The 22,636-nt window shown below is 39.7% G+C and overlaps 1 protein-coding gene across 4 annotated transcripts in view; it reads left to right on the top strand.

Moving 5' to 3' along the window:
- The window catches only part of LOC125461455 (teashirt homolog 2), a 477,217-nt gene that overhangs the window by 211,551 nt on the left and 243,030 nt on the right, over positions 1-22,636 (top strand). Inside the window, exon 1 of one of the 4 annotated variants that reach the window (XM_059652829.1) lies at positions 4,349-4,435. The exons of the other annotated variants lie outside the window; for them this stretch is intronic. The gene's annotated coding sequence lies outside the window, so the exon portion shown is untranslated. Of the gene's footprint in view, positions 1-4,348; positions 4,436-22,636 lie in introns of those variants that run through there. 4 annotated transcript variants of the gene reach the window in all.

Below are 22,636 nucleotides of genomic sequence, written 5' to 3'. Positions count from 1 at the left end.
TGAAATGTTGCAGCACTTTAGAAATAACGCAGGTGATAAACGTCTATTAAGGTCACATAATCTTACCAGCTTACTGATCTGTCAGATTTCCTTAGGACTCTTATCCTGTTTTGTTAAATGGTAATAGTTGCAACAATAATTTTCCTTGATGTTCCATTCAAGGACTCATTGTTTATTTCAGGTTTCACAATCTGAGAAAGCAGAAGGTAAGTAAAGATTTTTCTCTTTTTTTTAGTTGACAAGATGCAGTTTCTTTCCCTAAATTGAGATTCAATCAGTTCTTCAATCTATAATGCTGAGATGAAAATTATTCTCTTATTTAGTTTACACAAGTAAATCCTTAATGCAGTGTTCAAGTTGTGTTTTTCAAGTATATATAGCTTGGATTACCTCTATGTACAGTATAATGTAAACAATTAGTGCCCAGTATAACTTTTTTAGAACAAATAATCAGTTGTTGGGGACAAGTCCAAAATTGTCAACTTTGACCAGAGTGCAAGATATAACATGAGTTAACTTGTTTAATGCTTCAGAAGCAGCTCAGTGTATTTTATAGAGTCATACAACGCAGAAACAGACCCTTAGGTCCAACCAGTCCATGCCAAACATAATCCCAAACTAATCTAGTCCCACCTGCCTGTGCTTGGCCCATATCCCTCAAAACATTTTTTTAATTCATATGTTCATCCAAATGTCTTTTACACATTATAATTGTACCCACATCAACCACTTCCTCAGCAAGTTCATTCCACATGCGACCCACCCTCTGCCTTGGTGCAAATGGAGTGCAGAGGAACACCATTGCAATTGTGAATGTATCCTTTTCTACATTAAGGATAACTTGCAAAAGTATTTCAAATTGGGAAAGCGCAAATTTGTAGGTTTTCCTTCTTTCTTGGTGAATAATTGGATTCCAGTAGTTTATAGCAATCTAGTAGTAAGTTAGTGAATGGCATTAATGCAGTTTATACTGATATCAATTACCAGTATGAAAAGGCAATATTCTAGTTTATGGCTTATGCCTTGGTACCCCTTTCCTGTCTGTGTTCTGCAGTTCCAGAACAGTGCACAATTTATTTATAGCTGAAACAGAGCACCACTGGCGCAAAAGACATTCAAAATGCAGATTGGCTGCTGTTTCAGGATTTCTGTATTTTCTGACACCCAAGTGTATTATCATAATTGACTTTTGTACATGATATTGTGCTAAAATGAGGTGCATTTGTTTAAAGCCCTAGAGTCCCTTTCTTCGATTTTACCAAGTTTCAGCTTCATTGTCTGGGTCACATGACCTTTTCACCAGACCTGTCCAAAGTTATAAAAGCTGAGTGACAGGGAATGGAGATCCAGTGACAGCCCAAATATATGAAAGAAATCAGACTGCCAGTTGCCCATTAGAGAGGCTGCTGTACACGGCGGCCTCATCATGTTTGCTTTCAAACTACACTGAGCACCTAAATCACCAGAGTGAATGCAGATGGAAGTGGACAGTAGTGCTGCAAATGGCTGCAACAATGTCATCAAACTTTTTCATTCAGCTAAAGGAAAGCTTATTATCACTATTGTGTAGACAGCATTTAACTCTTTCACTGAAGCGTACTCAGCATGAGAAATAAGATGGCTCTGTTCCCTGAATAGTCATGAAGTTTAAATAAGGCAAAACATTGCAACTGCTGGAAATCTACTCTGGGCAGATCAGACAGACAGCATCTATGGAGTAAGGGAAAAGGTTAGATTAATCTTTCTGGTCATGGGACACTTCTTCAGAGCTGTAGAACCTCAAACATTAACCTTCAGTGTTATTTAAAAGAACATCTTCATAAAATGTTCACTCAATTATTCCTTATTCTCTAAGTTATTACTTGTACCTTTGTTGGGATTGTAGGTTCAGAGGGATTCAGTTGCTGTCCAATATCTGGCCTGTATTTCATGACTGTATTTTATCTGCAGTCAGGACACTTAAGTGTTATCAGCTATGAAACTTAGAAGCATTTCAGCAGAGACAGTCTGCCCCTTCCCTGTGTATCACCTCCACTTAGAAAGCACCTACTTCCTTTTTGAGGGCGTGTCTGGGTGTAATTTGTCAGAAAATGGACCAACTTAAGGTACTATTTTTAAAAAAATGTTCTTCCTGGCATTAGAATAAAAATAAATGTAAATCAGTCGTGAAGTTTAAATACAGGAAAATGTTACGACTGCTGGAAAGCTAGTGTGGGCCAATCAGACAGTCAGCATCTGTGGAGTAAGGGAAGGGGTTAGATCAATCTTTTTAATCTTAGGAAATGTCTTCGCAGCCTTAAGATCTCAAACATTAACCTTCAGCTTTGTTTAAAATATAATTGTTATCAATCAGGCAGCATAGTGGGTCACTGTTTAGCACCAGAGATAATGGGAACTGCAGATGCTGGAGATTCCAAGATAATAAAATGTGAGGCTGGATGAACACAGCAGGCCAAGCAGCATCTCAGGAGCACAAAAGCTGACGTTTCGGGCCTAGACCCTTCATCAGAGAGGGGGATGGGGGGAGGGAACTGGAATAAATAGGGAGAGAGGGGGAGGCGGACCGAAGATGGAGAGTAAAGAAGATAGGTGGAGAAGGTGTGGGTGGGGAGGTAGGGAGGGGATAGGTCAGTCCAGGGAAGACGGACAGGTCAAGGAGGTGGGATGAGGTTAGTAGGTAGCTGGGGGTGCGGCTTGGGGTGGGAGGAAGGGATGGGTGAGAGGAAGAACCGGTTAGGGAGGCAGAGACAGGTTGGACTGGTTTTGGGATGCAGTGGGTGGGGGGGAAGAGCTGGGCTGGTTGTGTGGTGCAGTGGGGGGAGGGGATGAACTGGGCTGGTTTAGGGATGCAGTGGGGGAAGGGGAGATTTTGAAACTGGTGAAGTCCACATTGATACCATATGGCTGCAGGGTTCCCAGGCGGAATATGAGTTGCTGTTCCTGCAACCTTCGGGTGGCATCACTGCTGCCTCACAGCTCCAAGGACCTGGCTCCAATTCCACCCTCGGGCAACTCACTGTGTGAGAGTTTGCACATTCTCCTCGTGTCTGTGTGGATTTCTGCCAAGTGGCCTGGTTTCCTCCCACAGTCCAGAGATGTTCAAGCTCGGCGAGTTGGCCGTGCTAAATTGCCTGAAGTGCTCAGGTGCATTAGCCATGGGAAATGCCGGGTTACAGGGAAAGTGGATGGGTCTGGGTGGGATGTTCTTCGGAGGGTCGGTATGAACTTGTTGAGCTGAATGACCTGTTTCCACACTGTAGGGATTCATTGATTATATATAATTGAATATTTTTAAAACGTTGTGAATGCAATTTGTGTTTGCACTGTAGAGGTTTGAAAGTAAACTATAATTTGTACAGTGTATTTCATGACCACCACATATCTCTCAAAGAACTTCTCAGTCAATGAAATTATTTTAAAGTACAATTTCTATTTCAATCTAGGATGTTGGCACCAACATGTACGCAAGAGACTTCTACCAACATTAATGTAATAATCTTTTTTTTAAATTTGAACAAAGGATAGATATTGCCTCGGACTTCAGAATAGTGCAGTTGAGTCTTTTGTATCCCAAACGTGCAGACGGGACTATGGTTTAACATCTCCTCTGTGCTGGTAAAAATTACCATAAGGTCTTTGTGAATGAGCTAAGTGTGAGACTGTTAGGGAATTACATTCCAGCAATGTTTCATCACATTGAGACTGTCTTATGATGTAGAATATTGGTCTAAATGATCAGGAATTATGTAGTTGTAGCGGTATCTATGAAAACGAGTGCAACAAATTACTGCAATTCAATAATAAAAATTCAAATAATTCATGTCACTAAATGGCACCAGAGCACAGATATTTTCAAACTTGGCTATCTGCCAGGATTGAGACCCAGTCATTTCTTAAGCGCTGGTCTAAAAATTCCGAGAGTATAACCTTTCACAATTAAATATGGCTCAGTTCCCCACAAGTTCTCTCAGGTAATTAGGTTGTACATTTTTTTTTGATTGTGTGTTCATACCTGAAGGATGTGTGTGGAAAAATGCATCCAAAGTAAAAGAAAATTCCATTTCTCAAAATATTTTGCATAAACAAATTAGCTAGTTTATTATCATGACTGTAACAATGTCAAACTTGAATGCAAGAATATCACATTTATTTTGAAAGTCATACAACAGCCCACATTACATCATGATTTCTTTCATGACATGGAGGCCAAAAATAGGAAATGTCCTTCCTTTAAGACTTGTACAATTTTAGGCAGAAAATGTGCATCAAATGTTACCTGTTCTAGCAGTGTTGAAATCACAGTACTGTCTCTTTTGTTATTTGTTTGCACTCAGCACACAGAAATCTGAAATAAAATCAGAAAATGATTGAAACACTAAGCTGGTCAACCAGGATGTGACATCAAGGTGAGAGTTAGTTGAGCTGCTTTAGAATGGTGAGAATTCATTGCGTAATAAGGCCAACAAAATGACCTAAATGCATTCAATAGCAAAGAGAATCAGCTGGCCTTTGCAGCTGTAGTGATGGTGAAGCTGTCCACAATCTTCTAGAATCGCATATGCACAGATAAATGTGAAATTCCAGAAGTTCCTGTCAGTACTTCCCTAATCATCCACAGAAAGTGTATAGTTGCTAAATTTGCTGATGAAACAACCATTGATAGTTATGAATAGGACATGAGAGGTCTGCAAAGGGATATAGATGGGTCAAGTAAGTGGCAATCATATACTAGTTGGATTATAATGTGAATGTTGGTGGGAAGTATAGGAAAGCTGTATATTATTTAAATGGAAAGAGATAGCAGAACTCCAAGGTACACAATGTTCTGGATGCCCTGGTACACGACTCTCAAAATATCACTGCAGATACAGCAAGTGATTTAGAAGGCAAATAGAATAGAAAATAGAATATCAATGCAGGGATTTTTTGCTATAGTTGTACAGGACACTGGTGATGTCATATCTAGTTTAATATATATAATTATTGCTCCTTATTTAAGAAATGACATGACTGCACGAGAAGCAGTGCAGACAAAATTCAATCAGCCACTTCATTTCAGGAATCAGTTATCTTATGAGAAAAGATTGTCCAGATCAAGCTTATATCTGTTGAGAGGTTTTCTTATTGATATTTTTCAGACCCGGATGAGGCTTGATGGAGTGAATATTGAAACAATGTCAAAAAACCAGGGGACGTCCTTTAAAATTAAGCAGTCTCCTTTTTAAGGAAGATTTTGTCAGAGTAATTTACCTTTTTGGTACATCAGGCAGAGATGGAAGCAGGGTCGTTGAGTCTTTTTTTTGAAATCAAGTAAGGTAAATTCTTGAGTGATAATGGGAACTGCAGTTGCTGGAGAATCCAAGATAACAAAGTGTGAAGCTAGATGAACACAGCAGGCCAAGCAGCATCTCAGGAGCACAAAAGCTGATGTTTTGGGCCTAGACCCTTCATCAAAGAAGGGTCTAGGCCCGAAACGTCAGCTTTTGTGCTCCTGAGATGCTGCTTGGCCTGCTGTGTTCATTCAGCTTCACACTTTGTTATCAAGGTAAATTCTTGACTGAGAAGGGAATCAAAGGATGCAAAGACAGACATAGCAATAAAAATTGCAATCCAATTATCCATGATCTCAACAACTGGCAGAACAGATTAGGGCCTGAATAGCCTATTCCTGCTCCTAATTTGTATGGAATTAGGCCAGGCAGCATCTGAAGAGAGAATCAGTGTTATAGTCGATTATCTTTTGTTTCTGTTTTAATTTGTTTGTTGGGCATAAATATCCGTCTGGGAACGAGGAGAAACCTCTCTACATTTTACAAAATAATGCCGTGAGCAATTTTAAGCGCATCAGAGAGGGCAGATGGAACCTTGGATTCACATCTCATCTGAAGTATGGCATTTGTGTCAGAGCAACACATTGTACTCCAATGACTATCAATGTTAAGATAATCCCACTCTTGCTATACTTAGTTGGGTTTGTCCCAACCTCTGCTGCCCATATCATAATTCATGCCAAATCTTGGATACCTATTAAGCTGTGCCGTCTGGCTGATAATGGCTCCCAGTAAAACAACACCTCTAATTATTTTTGTACATTCTAAACCTTTGTTTTCAAATTCTTCCATGGTGCCTGCATTCCCTAGCTTGATAATCTTAAATCCCACAACTGTCCATGATATCTGCACTCCTGTATCTCTGGTCTCTTGAGCATTCCTGACTTGAATCATACAGCCCATTGCTGTGCCTTCAGTTGCTACGGTCCTGACTTCTGGAAACTCTCCCCACGCTCTATACTTCTCATTCTTCAGCTAATAGTTAAATCCATGGTTTAAAGGTTGGTATGGGAGAAATGTGCATCATTTCATGGGCAGTAGCATCAAAGTTCTTGAATGAAGGGACAGTGTCATTGGATGGCTGTCAGCTGTTTGTTGCTGGGGACATTGTACTACCAAGTTGTTTTACTAGGATTTGTAGAGAGTGGGTTGGAGCAAATAATTTAGGGGTTAGGGTGCGAGTGGTCACATGAGGGGAGTTTTGGAAATATAAGAGATAATAGTCTCCTCTTGGGTGGTCTCATGCAATTGTGAATGACTTGGTTCCACTTTTGGTTTGGTGAGTTTTGAGGTGATTGTGCATTGGACAATCTGCAGATGTTTCCATGTATGGTGAGCCTGGTGTTTTGAGGAGTTCGGTAGATGAGTTGTTCACAGGTTTGTGTAGGCCCCTAAGACCTTGATATTACCACTTTACATTCCTGACAGTTTTTCTCAACAGGTTTGGTGCCTTTGGAATGAGCTGTTTTGGTTGGTCATGAGCCAACGTCTCACCTGAGTCAGTGGGAAGTTCACCCTCTTGCTTTGAAGACATCTGTAAAATATTTCGGCTGTTTCTGGGAGTTTAATGCTTTGATAGAGTTCAGAGGAGAGTGGTTGCTTTCATCGTCTGCTGTCAGACGTACAAACAACATGCCCCACACAGCAGAGTTGCTTTGGAATGATTCTTTAAAAATTCACTCACGCAAAATGAGCATCAGTAGCTGGCCAAGATTTATTGTCCGTTCTTGGTTTCTCTTGAGATGGTGGTGCTAAACTGCTCTTGAATGCTGCAATCCATTTGCTGGAGGTACAGCTAGAATGCAATTAAGTACCATGATTTTAATCCAGTAACACTGAAGGAACAGTGAGATTTTTCCAAGGCAGGATGATGCATGGGTTGGAGCACAACCCACAACTTGTGCTGTGCCCGTGTATCTGAAGCCCTTGTCCTCTTTGATGGAAGTTATAGAATCATGCAGCATGGAAATGGACCATTCAATTCAACTAGTCCATGCGACCATATACCCAATTAAACCAGTCCCACTTGCCTGAACTTGGCCTATATTCCTCCAAACCTTTGCTATTCATGTACTTACCAAATGTCTTTTAAATGTTGTAACTGTACCTGCGTCCACCACTTCCTCTGGCAGTTCATTCCGCACACAAATCACTCTGTGTAAAAATAAAAGCTGCCCCTCATGTCCTTTTATAAAATCTTTCTTTGCTCACCTTGAAAACTGCTCCATGGCTTAGAGCACCTCCAACAGTAGGGAAAAGACCCTTGCTAGTCACCTTATTTATGTCTGTCATGATTTTTACAAACATACATAAGGTGACCCCTCAACCTCGTACACTCGGATGAAAAAAGTCCCAGCCTATTCTTATAATTCAAAGCCTCCAATCCCAGCAACTTCCTGGTAGATCTTTTTTGAACCCACTCCAATTTAATAATACTCTTCCTATATCAGGGTGACGGGGTATAATCAGGGAATGCTTTCGGGTTAGGAAATTTGGGATATTCGGAAATTGGAAGTGGCAACCTGAGATACAGAGGGGGCAAGAATGGTGAAGATGGAAATTTAGCACATAAAGGACGAAAGGCAATTACTTATGGGTCTAGATAGGATACTGTGGTTGTCAGGTGCAGGGTTATTATTGGCAGTCAACACCAGCATGATGATGGGCAAGACTATTGTGCAGTGCCAGGGCTAAGGGAGTATTGATGGGAGCTGCCGATATAATTCCAAGAGATGTGATGGAACATGTGGAGAATTGGTTCTGATGGTCTGAACAGATAGTGCAAGGAAGAAAGGCACATTGAAGCTGGGGAGGGCCCTTGATTGCCAGGCTGAGCTTGTGACTCACTGTAATGACAATGAAATGCCAAATGGTGTTTTCTGCCATTTTCATGAAAATTGAAAAGGCACGCTGCAAACAGAAAAAAGCTGCAACCACACCTGGAGTGACCGTTGTCAGAGTCAGAGGTTCTTTTTCTGCCTGAGGATGCAAATTCTTCTAGTGAGGGACATGAAACTCTTCAAAGAGCAATTACATTAATCAGCCACTTTCACATTACAGGTTGAAGTCATTTTTAATTATAGCATCGTCCATGTGAAATTCATGCAGTATCAACTGTGTGGGGTGCAAATCCTGACTGTGCATATTATTCGTAATTGCAGATTGAAGATAGTAATCTCTGTGAAGCAGAAGTAATCACAGGTGACCCAAAAAGTGGCACCAATGGCCACAGCTTACAAAGATGAGGCAAGATATCAAAGGCTGCACAGGAGCTTGGAACTGAATTCCTCTCATTTTAAACAGTAACTGTTTACCAACATGCTCGTTCCTGCAATGATGTCTTTTGTAGGCAATGCAGGGCTGGGAGGACAAGGTCTCAGTACTCATCCTATTGTCTCAGCGCAACGCGACTGCTGCACTCATCAGAATGAGGCCCTGTGTCAAAGTTCCATGTAAAGACATTCCATGGCTCTCCTGTCACAGTGCTCTCATGTTTCATTGTATGGAGCAGAATGCTAAACCGTTATATGTGCATGATGTGAATGCTGACTGTTCACAATACTAATGTCATGCCTGTGTGTGACTGATAGCTCCAGCCACAGCAGGGGCTATTACCACAGCAACTGCAGGGCAGCAAAGTCACAGGGAGGTGGTGGAGGACCCGATTTGCTGGCAAACCCACGGCTAGCAGAAACCACCGTGGCCTGTGGAATGGCTTCCACATGATGTCATTACTGCTGAAGTTACAGGACCCCCAGAGACTCTTGTCCTCAGTGTCAGTCACTCCTGAGAGTGAAGCACAGTGTCCCTGCAATCTGAGGATGTCCCACAATGCTATTATAGATTTAAGCCAGCTGCTGGAGTTGGAACTACGACCTGGAGAGTTTGGTAGACACTCTTGATGTCTGTCAAGGTGATAGCTGTGATGTTTTAAAGCAATGGGGTCCTTGCGTAGAGACACTGGGGACCTATGTGGGATCTCACCAAAATCATCCCACAAATGTAACAACGCATTTACAGATTCCATTTGTGTCAGGTCACACTGCTTTGTATTGTTTCTCCCTGACAAGGTTAGTGCTGAAGCACAGAACTCTCACGTTCCTGGTTCCTTCAAGGCCTGGATGCCTTAAAAGGCTAGTTTCTGGGAGACTTGGAATACCATCTACAACAATGACTGATGACTGAGTTATACAAAGCCCAACTAAGGCAAAGCATCGATTAAATGTCAGCCATTCCTCAACCAGGGCCATGGTGGAGTAGACAACATGGCTCCTGAAGGTGAGGTGCTGATATTTGTGTCAGACTAGGGGGTGAATGAGCAGTACACTCCAGGCAGGGTATATGGCACAATCCTAGCATCCTCTACCCAACTGGAGCAAGCAATGAGGGGATGTGATGGATGCTGAAGAGCTGGGACAGCAGCAGAAGTCTTCTGGAGAAGTAGATGAGAATATTGAGCAGGAAGTTACAGTCCTGCAGTATCAGATACAACAAGCCAGATATGACTTAATTGACATCTGATTCGAGTAGATGAGAGTTAGGTGCAGTGATTAATTTCATTGCTTGAAAGGCAAGCAATCTGTTGATGTTCTGAGAGGCAATTGGAGATTCCGTTTGTCTGCCTGTCGTTTGCTTCCACTATTGCTGAGTGAAAATGGGTGCTTTCAGTTGCTCAAAGACTTCCTGTATGTCAGGGTCCCACTTTGAACAATGTTAAAACATGGATCTACTTTGGGCATTGAAGAAAGTATAGCACTGTCTGTGCAGATGTATGTTTGATGAAGTGGCAGGCATGCCCCTTATGTGCCCTGAAATGACTTGGTTTGTGATTGCTGTGGGTGTGGGGGAAGGGCAACTTTGGAAATTCAGTGCTTTATCATATGTAGGACTGAGCTACAAAAAAATCGAACTGGTGTCATGAACTCCAAGAAGTTCTGGCAGTGTTAAATTACTTCTGCGAATTTGATGAGTAGGGTGGCAAAGAGGTGTGATGCATAAGTAATTAGGTGAGCTTGAGATGACAGCACAAAAGCGGTTGTGGGTCTTGCAGAGGGAATAAGATTCAGCCTGCAGAAACAGTTTTGGTAGAGATAAGATGTGATGAGGAAAGAAGTCACTGGTGGCAATGGCTTCTAGGTTCCCTCACAGAAACTGGGCCTGTCAGACTAAATCATACTGTATTAGTCATGACGTAATGTTGGCTTGTAAGAAAAATATTGCATCAATCGTAGAACTCATTTTCATATTCAAAACTGTTTCTTAAAACATTACATTCAGTGAACAGATTACTTTAGATTTGATGCTATGTAAACAGTCAAAATTAATTAATGACCTCATGAAATATCCTCTAGGTAAAGAGTGCTCATAACATGATCAAATTTTGCACTCCTTTTGAGGGTGACAAATTTAAGCATGCAAAGTGTCCTACTCTTGTAATTGCCTTTAGCATATGAAGAATGAAGCTCAAATTTGAGAATGGTGCCTGAATCTCAATTCTGAAGGGCTCACCTCCTCATCTTGGCACCCACCATTTTCACTGAGGGAAATGGGAGTGGGAGATAGTTTGGCAGCATGTTTAAAAGTGTTGTTGCCTTGACTTAGAAGCAATTTGTCACTCAGCTTTCTGGTATTATAGCCTTTATACATTTGAGGAAAAGGACTAAACCTACTGGAATTCTTTAGAAAGGTTAGGTGTTCCTTAGGCATTGTGGACAGTGGACGTTCATGTTGTAACAGACGGATAAGTTTTGTCAGACTCTCAAATTATTTAAATCTCCTGCTCTTTATATTTTGAAAATAAATAACCTGAATAGACAGAAACAAAATGTACTTGCAATATCAATATATTGTTGATATAAGCCTGAGTTCTGTTTGACCTCTTCTACAACCTATCATCACAGTGGGGTCCTAAAACCCTCAGTTTGATAATTCCACATAGTTATAAAGGAATTAACTGCATTTGAATGAAAGTTATGAATATAAATGCTTGATTTAAGGGTTTTAAATTTATTGAATGAATTTTTATCGATAAGATTGTTTCTCAATGTCGTGAATACCAGAATTATCACTTCAAAATTTATTTGATTTAATCATGGATCCTGACACTGTCCATTCTGATAACTTGGAGAGTGGTCATGAAGGGTTTATGGACAAATAATGATAGTGGGGTTTATGGATTCAAATGACTTCCCACTATCTGAGCATAAGGGTCCTAAAGGGCAATGAGGATGATCAGATGTTATGATTTGGCACAAGTTGGCATTAAGTTGACATAAAAATTGTATAGGCCTATGGAGCTGAATAGATTTCGTGGCTTGGCTTGATTTTAGATACCAAAAGCAAAATAGTCGAATTGCAGCATGATTGAAATTCAGCAAGAGATTAGCTGAAATGAATGTTGTACGCTTAAGGGGTGAGATAAGGAATTAATAATGGAAAATGGAGTTTGAACAAGTATTTTGTATTTGTCTTCAGAGTAGAAGTAACAGAAATCAGCAAACTGACACATATATACAGATATATCATCCAAAATTTCACTATCTAAATGCATTTTCAGTTAAGCCACTGATAATTCATCTGTTTTGAAGGGGATCAACACATAAGCAGTGTATAAACATACTGAGGTAGTGGTCAAATGTGATATTGTTGTAGAGCATTATGTGAGGCAATAAATGCCTGTGCCTCAAACAAACACCTGTGTCGTTACAGCTGACAAGTCAAGACCACATACTTATTTTATGCTCCTCCTTACTTTTTGCAATTGGTTTGCACTGAGTGCAGGTACCAAGGGGAACAAAGCTTTACAGTGGCTAACTCCAGATTCTCCCAGCAATGTTTAAAAACATCTAACTGAATATAAAGCCAAGAGGTGTAGGACTGCAGTAAAAATACATGGGTTGCTTTTGCCCACTAGTTCCTCCATTTCTGAATTCTGTCTTATTTTAGTCTTCCTGCTTATGTCCCTCCACTTCCCCTTTCTTCTAGCATCTAACTGAGAGATACAGTGATGTGAACTTGAAATAGTGCCCACTGAGCTACCGGGCAATACCCAGTAGTCATCTTCAATTTGTCAGTCTGATGTTTGTCTGATTGAGGGCCTTATGCCCAAAATCCAGGAGAAAACATAATCCAGCCTGGTCAAAGTCCCGAGGGTGCTGGAATTTGAACTTTGGACCTGTTAAATTTTGAGGGGACTTGACAAGGTAGATGCTTAGAGAGTGTCTAGATGTGAGGGGAAACCATGTTTAAATTAAGGGGTCCCTTATTTAAGATGAGATGAAAAGGAATTTCTTCTCTCAGGGCATTTTAATCTTTGGAATTCCCTGTGACAAATGTTTGTTTGTGCATATTCAAGGCTAAGCATTTGAACGGCTTGAGAGCTAAGGGATACAGGGGATGAAGTATAAATGTGGTCAAGACCACAGTCAAATCAGCCATAATCTTATTGAGTGTTGGAGCCAATTCAGTATACAATATGGCTTCTATTTCTTACGACCTTATTTATAGGCTTAGCTCAGCACTGACTAACTTTTATAAGGCACTTTGACAAATGCTTTGCTTCCTTCAGTCCATGCATGTCTTAAATTAAAAGAATCCAGCCATACGCATTTTTGTGCGCATTCATACAAATAAATATGAAATGATAGAATGATGTAGAAATCCTTGAGCTGTAATCCGTTACCACCAGAGTTTTTCCCATTAGCACTTTCCAGTGCCGAGCCCATCGAAGAATGCAGCTTGTAAGAAAAATTTGGAGATTAAAATGGATGGATTTCAACATCAATATGGATGGATGGGCTGAGGTAACTTAACAACCTTCCTCATTTGTCGCTGTCTTGTGATCTTTTAGATAATTTTCTGTCACTCAATCCAGTGCAAACAAGGTTACTGTTAATTTGCAGTTGCCAGACGTAGAGCCATAAAACTTCAGTTTATGCTGTTAGTGGACCAGTGTTAAATATGCTTAAATAACATTGTTTTTTTTCCACTGTTTAAACAGAGGAGTTAATCTATTTAAACTGTCAATGTAATATCAATAAAATGAGGAACAAATAACTGTAATGTCCCTAATACTGTCATCAATAGTATTTCATCAGTTATAGTTTGTTGTGTAAAGTAAGAAAGGAACAGAGAATTCAGGCCTGGAATACTAAAATCTCCAGTTAGGAAATGGATTTGGCTCCAGATCCAGATTTTTGGCAATCATTAGCTGACGCTCTGTTAAAAGCCAGACAGGAAGTACTAGCTCAGACCTATCTATCACGATCACATTGACGGTCTTCAGGCAGGCATAACCAAACAATGATGCATGTCTTCAACCCAACCCTGACCAATCAATGAACATAATGTTTGAACTTGACATAAGTAAACCACTTCTTACAAAAAAAATGTAAATAATTTAGGAACTTTTCTTCAGAAATTTTCTCTCCCTCTTTTTAGGTTTGTAAGTTATTTTCAGTTCTCATTGTTCTTGTGATTAGTTCAAATGAGCTCCAGAAAGGAAATCCGTTTAAAGACGTTTTTAATCATAATTTATTGTCCAGATACACAGGGATCAAGAATGATACATTACAGTTTGTCAAAAGCCAAACAGCATATTAGCATCAAAGCTTGCAAAAACCTGAAGCCTTGAATAGCTGTTTAATGCAACTGTGTTTTGAAAGTTGGGGAGAGGAATGTAAACCTGAGAAAGATAAAGCATCCCTCCTAGATGGGTGGTATTTGCAGAATGTGCCAAAAACAATAAACTTTTATCTGTTGCTACGTTCACATGATTATCTGCATGCAAAATATCAGACAAGAGCTATGTATGGTGTAGGTGCTGTCAATTAAAAGTCATGTTAAAGGTGATGTTTGTGGCCTTTCTGCCAGACAAATGAGTATTTGTTAATCAATGGCTTTTTCTCATTCTTGTCCATGGTGTTCCAACCATAAGAAAAAACCTCCCTATTTTTATTTGCATTAGAATCAGGTAGTTTTTATAATGGACTGCCAATCAGCAAACCACCTTTATACCCAGCAGCAAGCTGAACATCAAATCTCCAGTCGGAGGTGACTGCTTGTCACCATAAGTAAACTGCTCCTTCATTTCATATGGCAAAAATTCATAAAGGCCAGTTTAGGTCAGTCTGAAAAATTACTATTGTATTAATCCTATGGTAATTTGCTTACACTCTGTTTAATTAACAACAGAAAAGGTGAATTTGCTGCAGTTAAACCAAAAATAAGGTAAATTATTAATCTGGTCTAAGTGTAAGCAGAAAAGGGATAGTAACACTGCACATTTCATGAAAACTACCATGGTGTGCACACTTGAAAGTTCTGATTTATTATTTAAAAAGTAATGAGTTGTTTTAGCATCAACATATAAATTTACAGCTCTAAAAAGAGGCCAGTCGGTTTACTGTACTTGTCTCAGATTTACAAAACAGCTACCTATTTCTCAGTCAAATATTTACCCATTTTCCTGTTTAAAAAAAAATTCAGGTTTTACTTCCACTATGGTCCCCACTGCCACATTTCAGCACCTGATCACCAGCATCTATATGTGAAATGTTCATCCAACCTGTTCCTTCAAAGACAGCTTCTATGGGGAAATTTAAACTCTGAAGTTGAAATTTATAAGACAGTTTCTCTCTCTGCTACATTAAAAAAAATTAAGAATTTATTTGTAAAATAATTATTATGGCAAATAAGAACCTAAGATTATAAAAAGACCAGTCACCTCACATTACTAGCAAGGCTTTTTTTTAAATCAGGTAGCACTCTGATATATTTTAAGAATACCATGTTGTTTCACTTTATCAGTATGGAGCATTGGAACAATACAGTCACCTTCATTAATTTGGGTAGAAGGAAAGTTTATTTTCTTTTGTTATTATTGACTTCTACGGAACAACTCTAAAATGTTTCTTTCTTTTTCCTGATAGATATTGAATCTGTACTTTTGTGTTATGCTCTTTAATAATTATCTAAGACAATTTTAGAATTTTGTGTGAAATAATTGAAGAAATTTAGGTTCAATGTAGAAGTGGTCTAACATTCATTAAAGGTGGCAGCAGCATTTTGAAAAGCTGTTTCTATCTGCTAGGAAAAAAGTCATGACAAAAAATTTTAATCCACACATGCTCATCAAACTGTAAAACGGCCAGATTTTTCTGTAGAAATAATGGTCAAGCAATTGACACTCACTTATTATTGAGTAAATCGGACAGCAACTTGTGTGATCTCACATGTGCAATTCACAGTGGACATGAGGCAAGTGCTGTCTGAGTAGCTCTGATTCTCCAGATGTCATGTAGGAATGTTAGCGACGAGGAGACCTAGCATTCACATACATGGAATGTTGTGAAGGTACTTCATGTGCATGATTGATACCCATTAAACTCACCGAAGAAAAAAAACAGGAATTGTCTGTTTCAGTATGAGTCTTTTTTTTGTAACAGAATGGTATTTAACAACCATCGCCAAACAATCTCTCTGGTGCTGAAAATGAGTTTTTACAAGGTTAGATTCCCATTCCTTAAGATTTTAATTAGAAATGAACTATGTTTCTAAGAATTTATTTCTGTTTTTGTTTCTCTTATTCCCATTATCATTTTCCACCGGATCTGAAACATTAACTCTGTTTTTCTCCTTCACAGATGCTGCAAGACCTGTTGAGCTTTTCCAGCAACTATGTTTTTTCTCATCATTTTCCTCTTATTTGTTCCCATCCTGCACCTGATTTAAAGACATCTTATTGCTATTAATAGGACTTAGATGAGACCATATCTGAAGTATTATGTAAATACTTTGTGACTGGATTTTTGCTGCAGGAGCAGAAAACATAAATTCATTCTGATTCCAGATTGACAGGATGCAGAGATGGGCTGAGAGGTGGCAGATGGAGTTCAACCTGGATAAATGCGAGGTGATGCATTTTGGAAAGTCGAATTTGAAAGCTGAGTACAGGATCAAGGATAGGATTCTTGGCAGTGTGGAGGAACAGAGGGATCTTGGTGTGCAGATACATAGATCCCTTAAAATGGCCACCCAAGTGGACAGGGTTGTTAAGAAAGCATATGGTGTTTTGGCTTTCATTAACAGGGGGATTGAGTTTAAGAGTCGTGAGATCTTGTTGCAGCTCTATAAAACTTTGGTTAGACCGCACTTGGAATACTGCGTCCAGTTCTGGTCGCCGTATTATAGGAAAGATGTGGATGCTTTGGAGAGGGTTCAGAGGAGGTTTACCAGGATGCTGCCTGGACTGGAGGGCTTATCTTATGAAGAGAGGTTGACTGAGCTCGGTCTCTTTTCATTGGAGAAAAGGAGGAGGAGAGGGGACCTAATTGAGGTATACAAGATAATGAGAGGCATAGATAGAGTTGATAGCCAGAGACTATTTCCCAGGGCAGAAATGGCTAGCACGAGGGGTCGTAGTTTTAAGCTGGTTGGTGGAAAGTATAGAGGGGATGTCAGAGGTGGGTTCTTTACACAGAGAGTTGTGAGAGCATGGAATGCATTGCCAGCAGCAGTTGTGGAAGCAAGGTTATTGGGGTCATTTAAGAGACTGCTGGACATGCATATGGTCACAGAAATTTGAGGGTGCATACATGAGGATCAATGGTCGGCACAACATTGTGGGCTGAAGGGCCTGTTCTGTGCTGTACTGTTCTATGTTCTGTGCTGTACTGTTCTATTTTAGGACAGTAACTGCTTAGAGTTTTCAAAGATTTGACTCCTTATTTTAGACAAAAACATGTTGTCTGTGCCATTCACGGCAGTGTGCAGATTCTCAAAGCTAAGGACCAATCAATTTGAGGGAGGGTGTGGAGCAAGCTGCAATACAGGGTAAGTAACTGAGGAGATGCTTCAACTTGGATGTGCACTCTCCTCAACCTTATTATAGCTTAAAGTTTAAAAAACAAACAGAAAAAGCAACTCCTCTGCAAAGAAGGTTGCCTGCCTGAAAGTTGCCCCTTCACTATCGCCTTTTGGCTATTGGGTGCCTACCTCCAGCTAATTAAATACCTGCATCACGCTGTTGGGAGGGAGATATTCCTATCGGCCTTCTTTCCCTCTGGCTCACAACATTCTTAATGAGCCTTACTGGCTGCCTGTCAGATGGATATGTAGCCCTGCTGGTCCTGAACCCACCTTTTCAAAATGACCAGCATTCTGAACAGGGTCAGGCCCCATTTGCCCCTCTGCGAACCAGAGCAGGACCCGTGAATTCAGCCTTTGATCCTTGTACCTGATGAAGGATATCTTTGCACTAAAGGGAATGTAACAAATATTCATTCAATTGACGTATGGGATTAGAGAGTTGTCCGAGGAGGATCAATTGAAGATTGAGAAGTGATATCGTTGAAACAAGTAATAATCTAACATTCTGAGAGGCCTAGACAAGATTGATGCTTTCTCCCCTCGGTACAAAGCTTGATGGGTTGTTTGAACCACCTCTCCTATTATCTGTGTTCTTAACATGGGATTAAATTTTGTAATTTACATTACCTGATTTAGGCTCTGATGCTCATTAGCACTTCTTCAGTTTGTTTGATTAGGGAGATACACAGTTCATGCATATCCTATATCTCCTCCTACATCTCCTGTGGTGGATACCATGCCATTCTGTTCTTTTAATTACATTGAACTGTGGTGCAATAAACATTAGAAGTCTGCAGTCAAGTGTAAATATAGCGAACAGAACAAGATCCTGCCTCGGATAGTCCCCCCTAAACTGGGAAGTGTTACAAATGAGCAATATATTTATCTGGTGTTTAGTGATGTTTTTTCACTCCTTGAATAATTGCAGATTGGAAAAATAGCAACCCGCACCAAAAAGCGTAAGATCCTAATCCGGTTTGACAAGTCGACACAATTAATGACAGAATCAGAGGTTCTCAAGCTATTTCTAAATTCAAGTATTTAGTTCATTGCTTGAAATGGAATAGACTTTTCATTAATGTTGTTACTCTTTTTGAGAAACCTTACTTTTTAAAGGTTTATCTTTATTTCCCATTGACCCATTAATGGCATAAACTATTCCTGAACTAACTTCTGTCAGTGCTAGGACCTTGAATATTTTCAAACAATATTTTTACCCTGGCAAATGCTAAGACTAATTCTCTGCTTTAGTGTAATATCAAAGCTGTCGAATATATTAGTACTAGTTGAGTACAAAGTGCAACTTCAGTGATCTGCTTGGTGTAGTGTACCTATAAATTCTCTTAATTTATTTTTAACTTGTTCCAAATAGAATGCAGACTAGAAGTGTTTCCATTAAGAGAAACTTAACACTTTCACAACACTGTACTCAAAATGGAAAATTTGTTCCTGCAATAGGTAGCACTATAATTCAGTTTTAAATTCTCTTGCATAATAACTCAATGAGTTTAGCAGATCAAGTAGTTTCCAAATTCATTTTCTGGTTTGTGATGAGTTGGTTAATCTTCTGAGCTATGGCATAGAATTGTTAACATTATTTTGCTCATGCCCTTTTGCTGCAAAATACATCCAGGCAATGGTCCTGCATTTGATAGTGATCCAATAACCCCTGCTAAAAGAATGAGGGTCACCAGGTGGTGTGCTGTTAGCTGCTATGCCTGATGACCTCATTGTCAATGTTGACAGAAGAACATTGGTCATTTAGAGGAGGATTGTACCTGTGGAACCATTTCTAGCAAATAGTTGACGGTAGTGCAGGGCAATGAAGAAATTATTCAGAGACAGAAAAAGAAAATTGTATTTCTGATGATTGAGAAATGGCATGTTCTGGCATCTAGAAGTGCCTTTTTGTATAGAAACTGTTTCAGCTGGTTGCTCTTCAAAAATGTAAGCATGCTGAACTCTCTGGATTGTCACAGGGTTATTAATTACACTGATGGTCTTGCCATGTGTACAGGGCTCAGCTAAGTGTGTGTTTGATTTGCAAATAGTCTTTTTTTGCCTGTTATTCAGTTCCTGCCTCCTGCGCAGTCTTAATATTCTGGATACTTTCATGTCATTGATAGCTCAGCTCAGTTTAGTCTACACAACAAACATATCCTCATGACTTTATAATAAAAGGTCTTTTTCATAAAATACATGGATTATTAGGTTATATCAATCTGAGTATGTTATACTGTTATAAACAAGTGAAGATGGGTGAATTGGTTCTCTTTCTTTAAGTCCCCTCATTGTCAATTGTGATTTTTTTAAAATTTTGAGCATGTAGATATATCTGTTCCCATCTATTCTGTTGCTTGTGGCTGACTTTTTCCAGGTATTCCAATTTCTCTGGCTGAACTTTTTTGTTTTGAGGGGTATTTTTTGTTATCAGCCAAACTGATCCCAAATAAGCTGTGTAACCCTGGCGTTGGGAATTTGGGACTGCCTCCACTATTATCAGACGGATAACACATCCCTTCTCTAGATTAGCATTAAGCAGTAGCACCTCTATATCCCTCCCCATGGTCCCTTATCAAGGTGGAATTTCTAAATGCTCCCTATGAGCAACATCCATGAGCACCCAGTATCTTGGAGAAGGCTGATCCATTTCTCTCTCGCTGTTCAAAACAGCCAGAGGTCTCCATTCGTTTTAACATGAACTCTTAACAACTCTCTTGGTTGGCAGTCATGTCTGAATAAACATTCAGAGAGGATAACCTTGAATGCTACAGATACCAGTCTTGCAGCATGTGTTTCTGGGATAATGGCAAAACTAATGATCTCCCTTTATATGCACTGGCTTCCCACAATGGAGCTCGGGACAGTTTCTCATCTTCCTCCCAATACGTAGCAAGAGTTTCTGCTTGTATCTAAAGAGGAAAAGTGTGAGTAAAGTGAATGTGGGTCATCGAAAGGGGAGTTAACATGAAGAAGTGGTGGATGGAATGAATAAATTCTATCTCCACCTTCATTGAAGAGAATGCAGAAGTTCTGAATAGTACTTATAAATCAGGAAATGAGGAACTTTGTTTTCTTCATTCATGGAATATGGACATTGATGTCTCGGTCAGTATTTATTGCCCATCCTAATTGCCCAGAGGACAGCTATGAGTTAACTACATTGCTTTGGGCATGGAGTCATATGTAGGCCAGACCAGGTAAGCATGGCAGATTTCCTTCCCTAAAGGAATATGTAGATAGGCAGAATGTGATGAGTAGGTTCCCACAGGACTGTTCTGTGCCCTCAACTTGTTATAATTTGTATCAATGACTTAATAATGGCATTGGTAGCTAACATTGCAGATGACACAATAATATGTTGGAAACTAAGTTGTAAAAATGCTGCAACAATGATGCAGACCAATACATATAGGTTAAGTGAGTGGGCAAGAAAACTGGCAGAATGACTATAATTTGAGTTGTTTACTTTGGCACAAGGAATTAAAAAGAGTATTATTTAAAAAGTGAATTACTGAAGAATCCCGAAGTGCACAGTATTCTAGTGCATGAATCACAAAACATTAATATCTAGGTGCAGTAAGTGATTAGGAAAGCTGATGGAATACTATTCTTCATTGCAAGAAGAATTGAACGAAAAAGGATATTATGATTGAATTATACAGGGCATTGATGAGACCACATCTCAAATACAGTGTGCAGCTTTGGTCTCTTTTTTTAAGAAAAAGTATCATTGCGTTGAAAACAGTTCAGAGAAGGTTTACTAGATTCAAATATGAAATGAACAGGTTGTCTTATAAGAGAAAGGCTGGGTTTATTTTTGAGTTTAGAAGAGCATGGTATGACACAATTGAAGTCTACAAGTTCCTATATGACTGAGGGATATTTATTTTGCTCTTATGTCTCCATTATTGACAGTTTCAAGACCTCAGTTTTCCTAAATTTATGGATCTATATGATAACTCATTGTCATTTGCCATAAGTGATGCCTTTTTGAGCCCTGCTATCTTCTTTCTTCTACATGCATCTGGGCCGGAAGAGGTATTGAGGTTTGAACTGTAGGAGAATGATGTCCCCAGTTTTAATTGCACATGCCTACTGGTCAAAATCATGCTGCTTAGACTATTCAAATTTCAGGAATGCCTGGCCAGGCCTTTTCTTGATGAAAATCAGAATTTTTGCCTGTGTGCCTCTGACACGAGCAGGCACACACTAAAAGTATCTTCTTTTGCTGCTTCGTTATTGTTTAAAAACTATTCTAAATTGGTTCACAGAAGGGAGAAAAGAAAACGAGTAGTGAGTTGAAAAATAATCTAAGAACAATTGATGACTTTTTTGCTCTGTGATTGCACTAGAATTACCATACAGATGTCTATTTTAGATGACTAAAGTCTCTCTAAAATAGTGAACAGAGGAATATTCTGTTCCACTGAAAATATTCCTAAATGTAACTTACAGCATTTAAAGCTTAGTCCAATTAAAATTTAAAATAGAAAGGAATTTAACAATAAAGTAATCTATGCTAGATGCAGGATCACAAAATGCCTTGATGCAATATGGCAATCTTAGGACATACTGTAAAATTAATGGCTTGTAAAATGTAGAGGTTATGTCAAGATACCCCGCCAGAGATAGTGATTGAACGCAAATGTTTCTTCATGTTAGGATGAGCTATAATTAGCCAGTAATAAATAACTGTGATCAGAGATAATGGGAAGCTCTCTGATGAAGGATCCAGGCCCAAAACGTCAGCTTTTGTGCTCCTGAGATGCTGCGTGGCCTGCTGTGTTCATCCAGCTTCACACTTTGTTATCAGTAATAAATAACTAAGGTTTTGGAGTGGATTTCTAGCTCGGGTTGTGGATGTTGAAGTTGGTTGGCTCACCGAGCCGGTTCGGTGTTGTTCCGCAGACGTTTCATTACCCTGCTGGGTTACGTCATCAGCGCAGCCTCCGATGAAGTGCTGTTGTGTTTTCCCGCCTGGATTTTAAACTCTGGAGGTGTCGAGCTGGATTACCTCACTGCCGGGTTTTTTTCACCATGGAGTGTATATAGGGTTGAGTTCAGTATGTCGATGGCTTTCTTTGTGGAGTGCCAGGCTTCAAGGAACTCCTGTGCTTGTCTTTGCTTTGCTTGTCCCAGGATCTTGATGTCCCAGACAAATTGGTGCTTCTCCTTATCAATATGGATAAGGTGAACCACCAATTCAGTTAGGACAACTCTAAGATCCTGGGACAAGCAAAGCAAACACAGGTCTGGGAATTCCTAGAAGCCTGGCACTCCACAAAGAAAGCCATCAATAAACACAGAGAACCGGACACACATACATTCCATTGCGAAGGACAACCAGAAGTGAGGTAATCCAGCTCAACGGCTCCAGAGTTTAAAATCCAGGCGGGAAAACACAATGGTGCTTTATTGGAGGTTGCGCTGATGAT

Source organism: Stegostoma tigrinum, chromosome 19 (assembly GCF_030684315.1).
Source record: "Stegostoma tigrinum isolate sSteTig4 chromosome 19, sSteTig4.hap1, whole genome shotgun sequence".
Classification (NCBI taxonomy): Eukaryota; Metazoa; Chordata; class Chondrichthyes; order Orectolobiformes; family Stegostomatidae; genus Stegostoma; species Stegostoma tigrinum.
The sequence above is the reverse complement of the archived record's forward strand: the minus strand, read 5'-3'. Positions and strand labels throughout refer to the sequence as shown.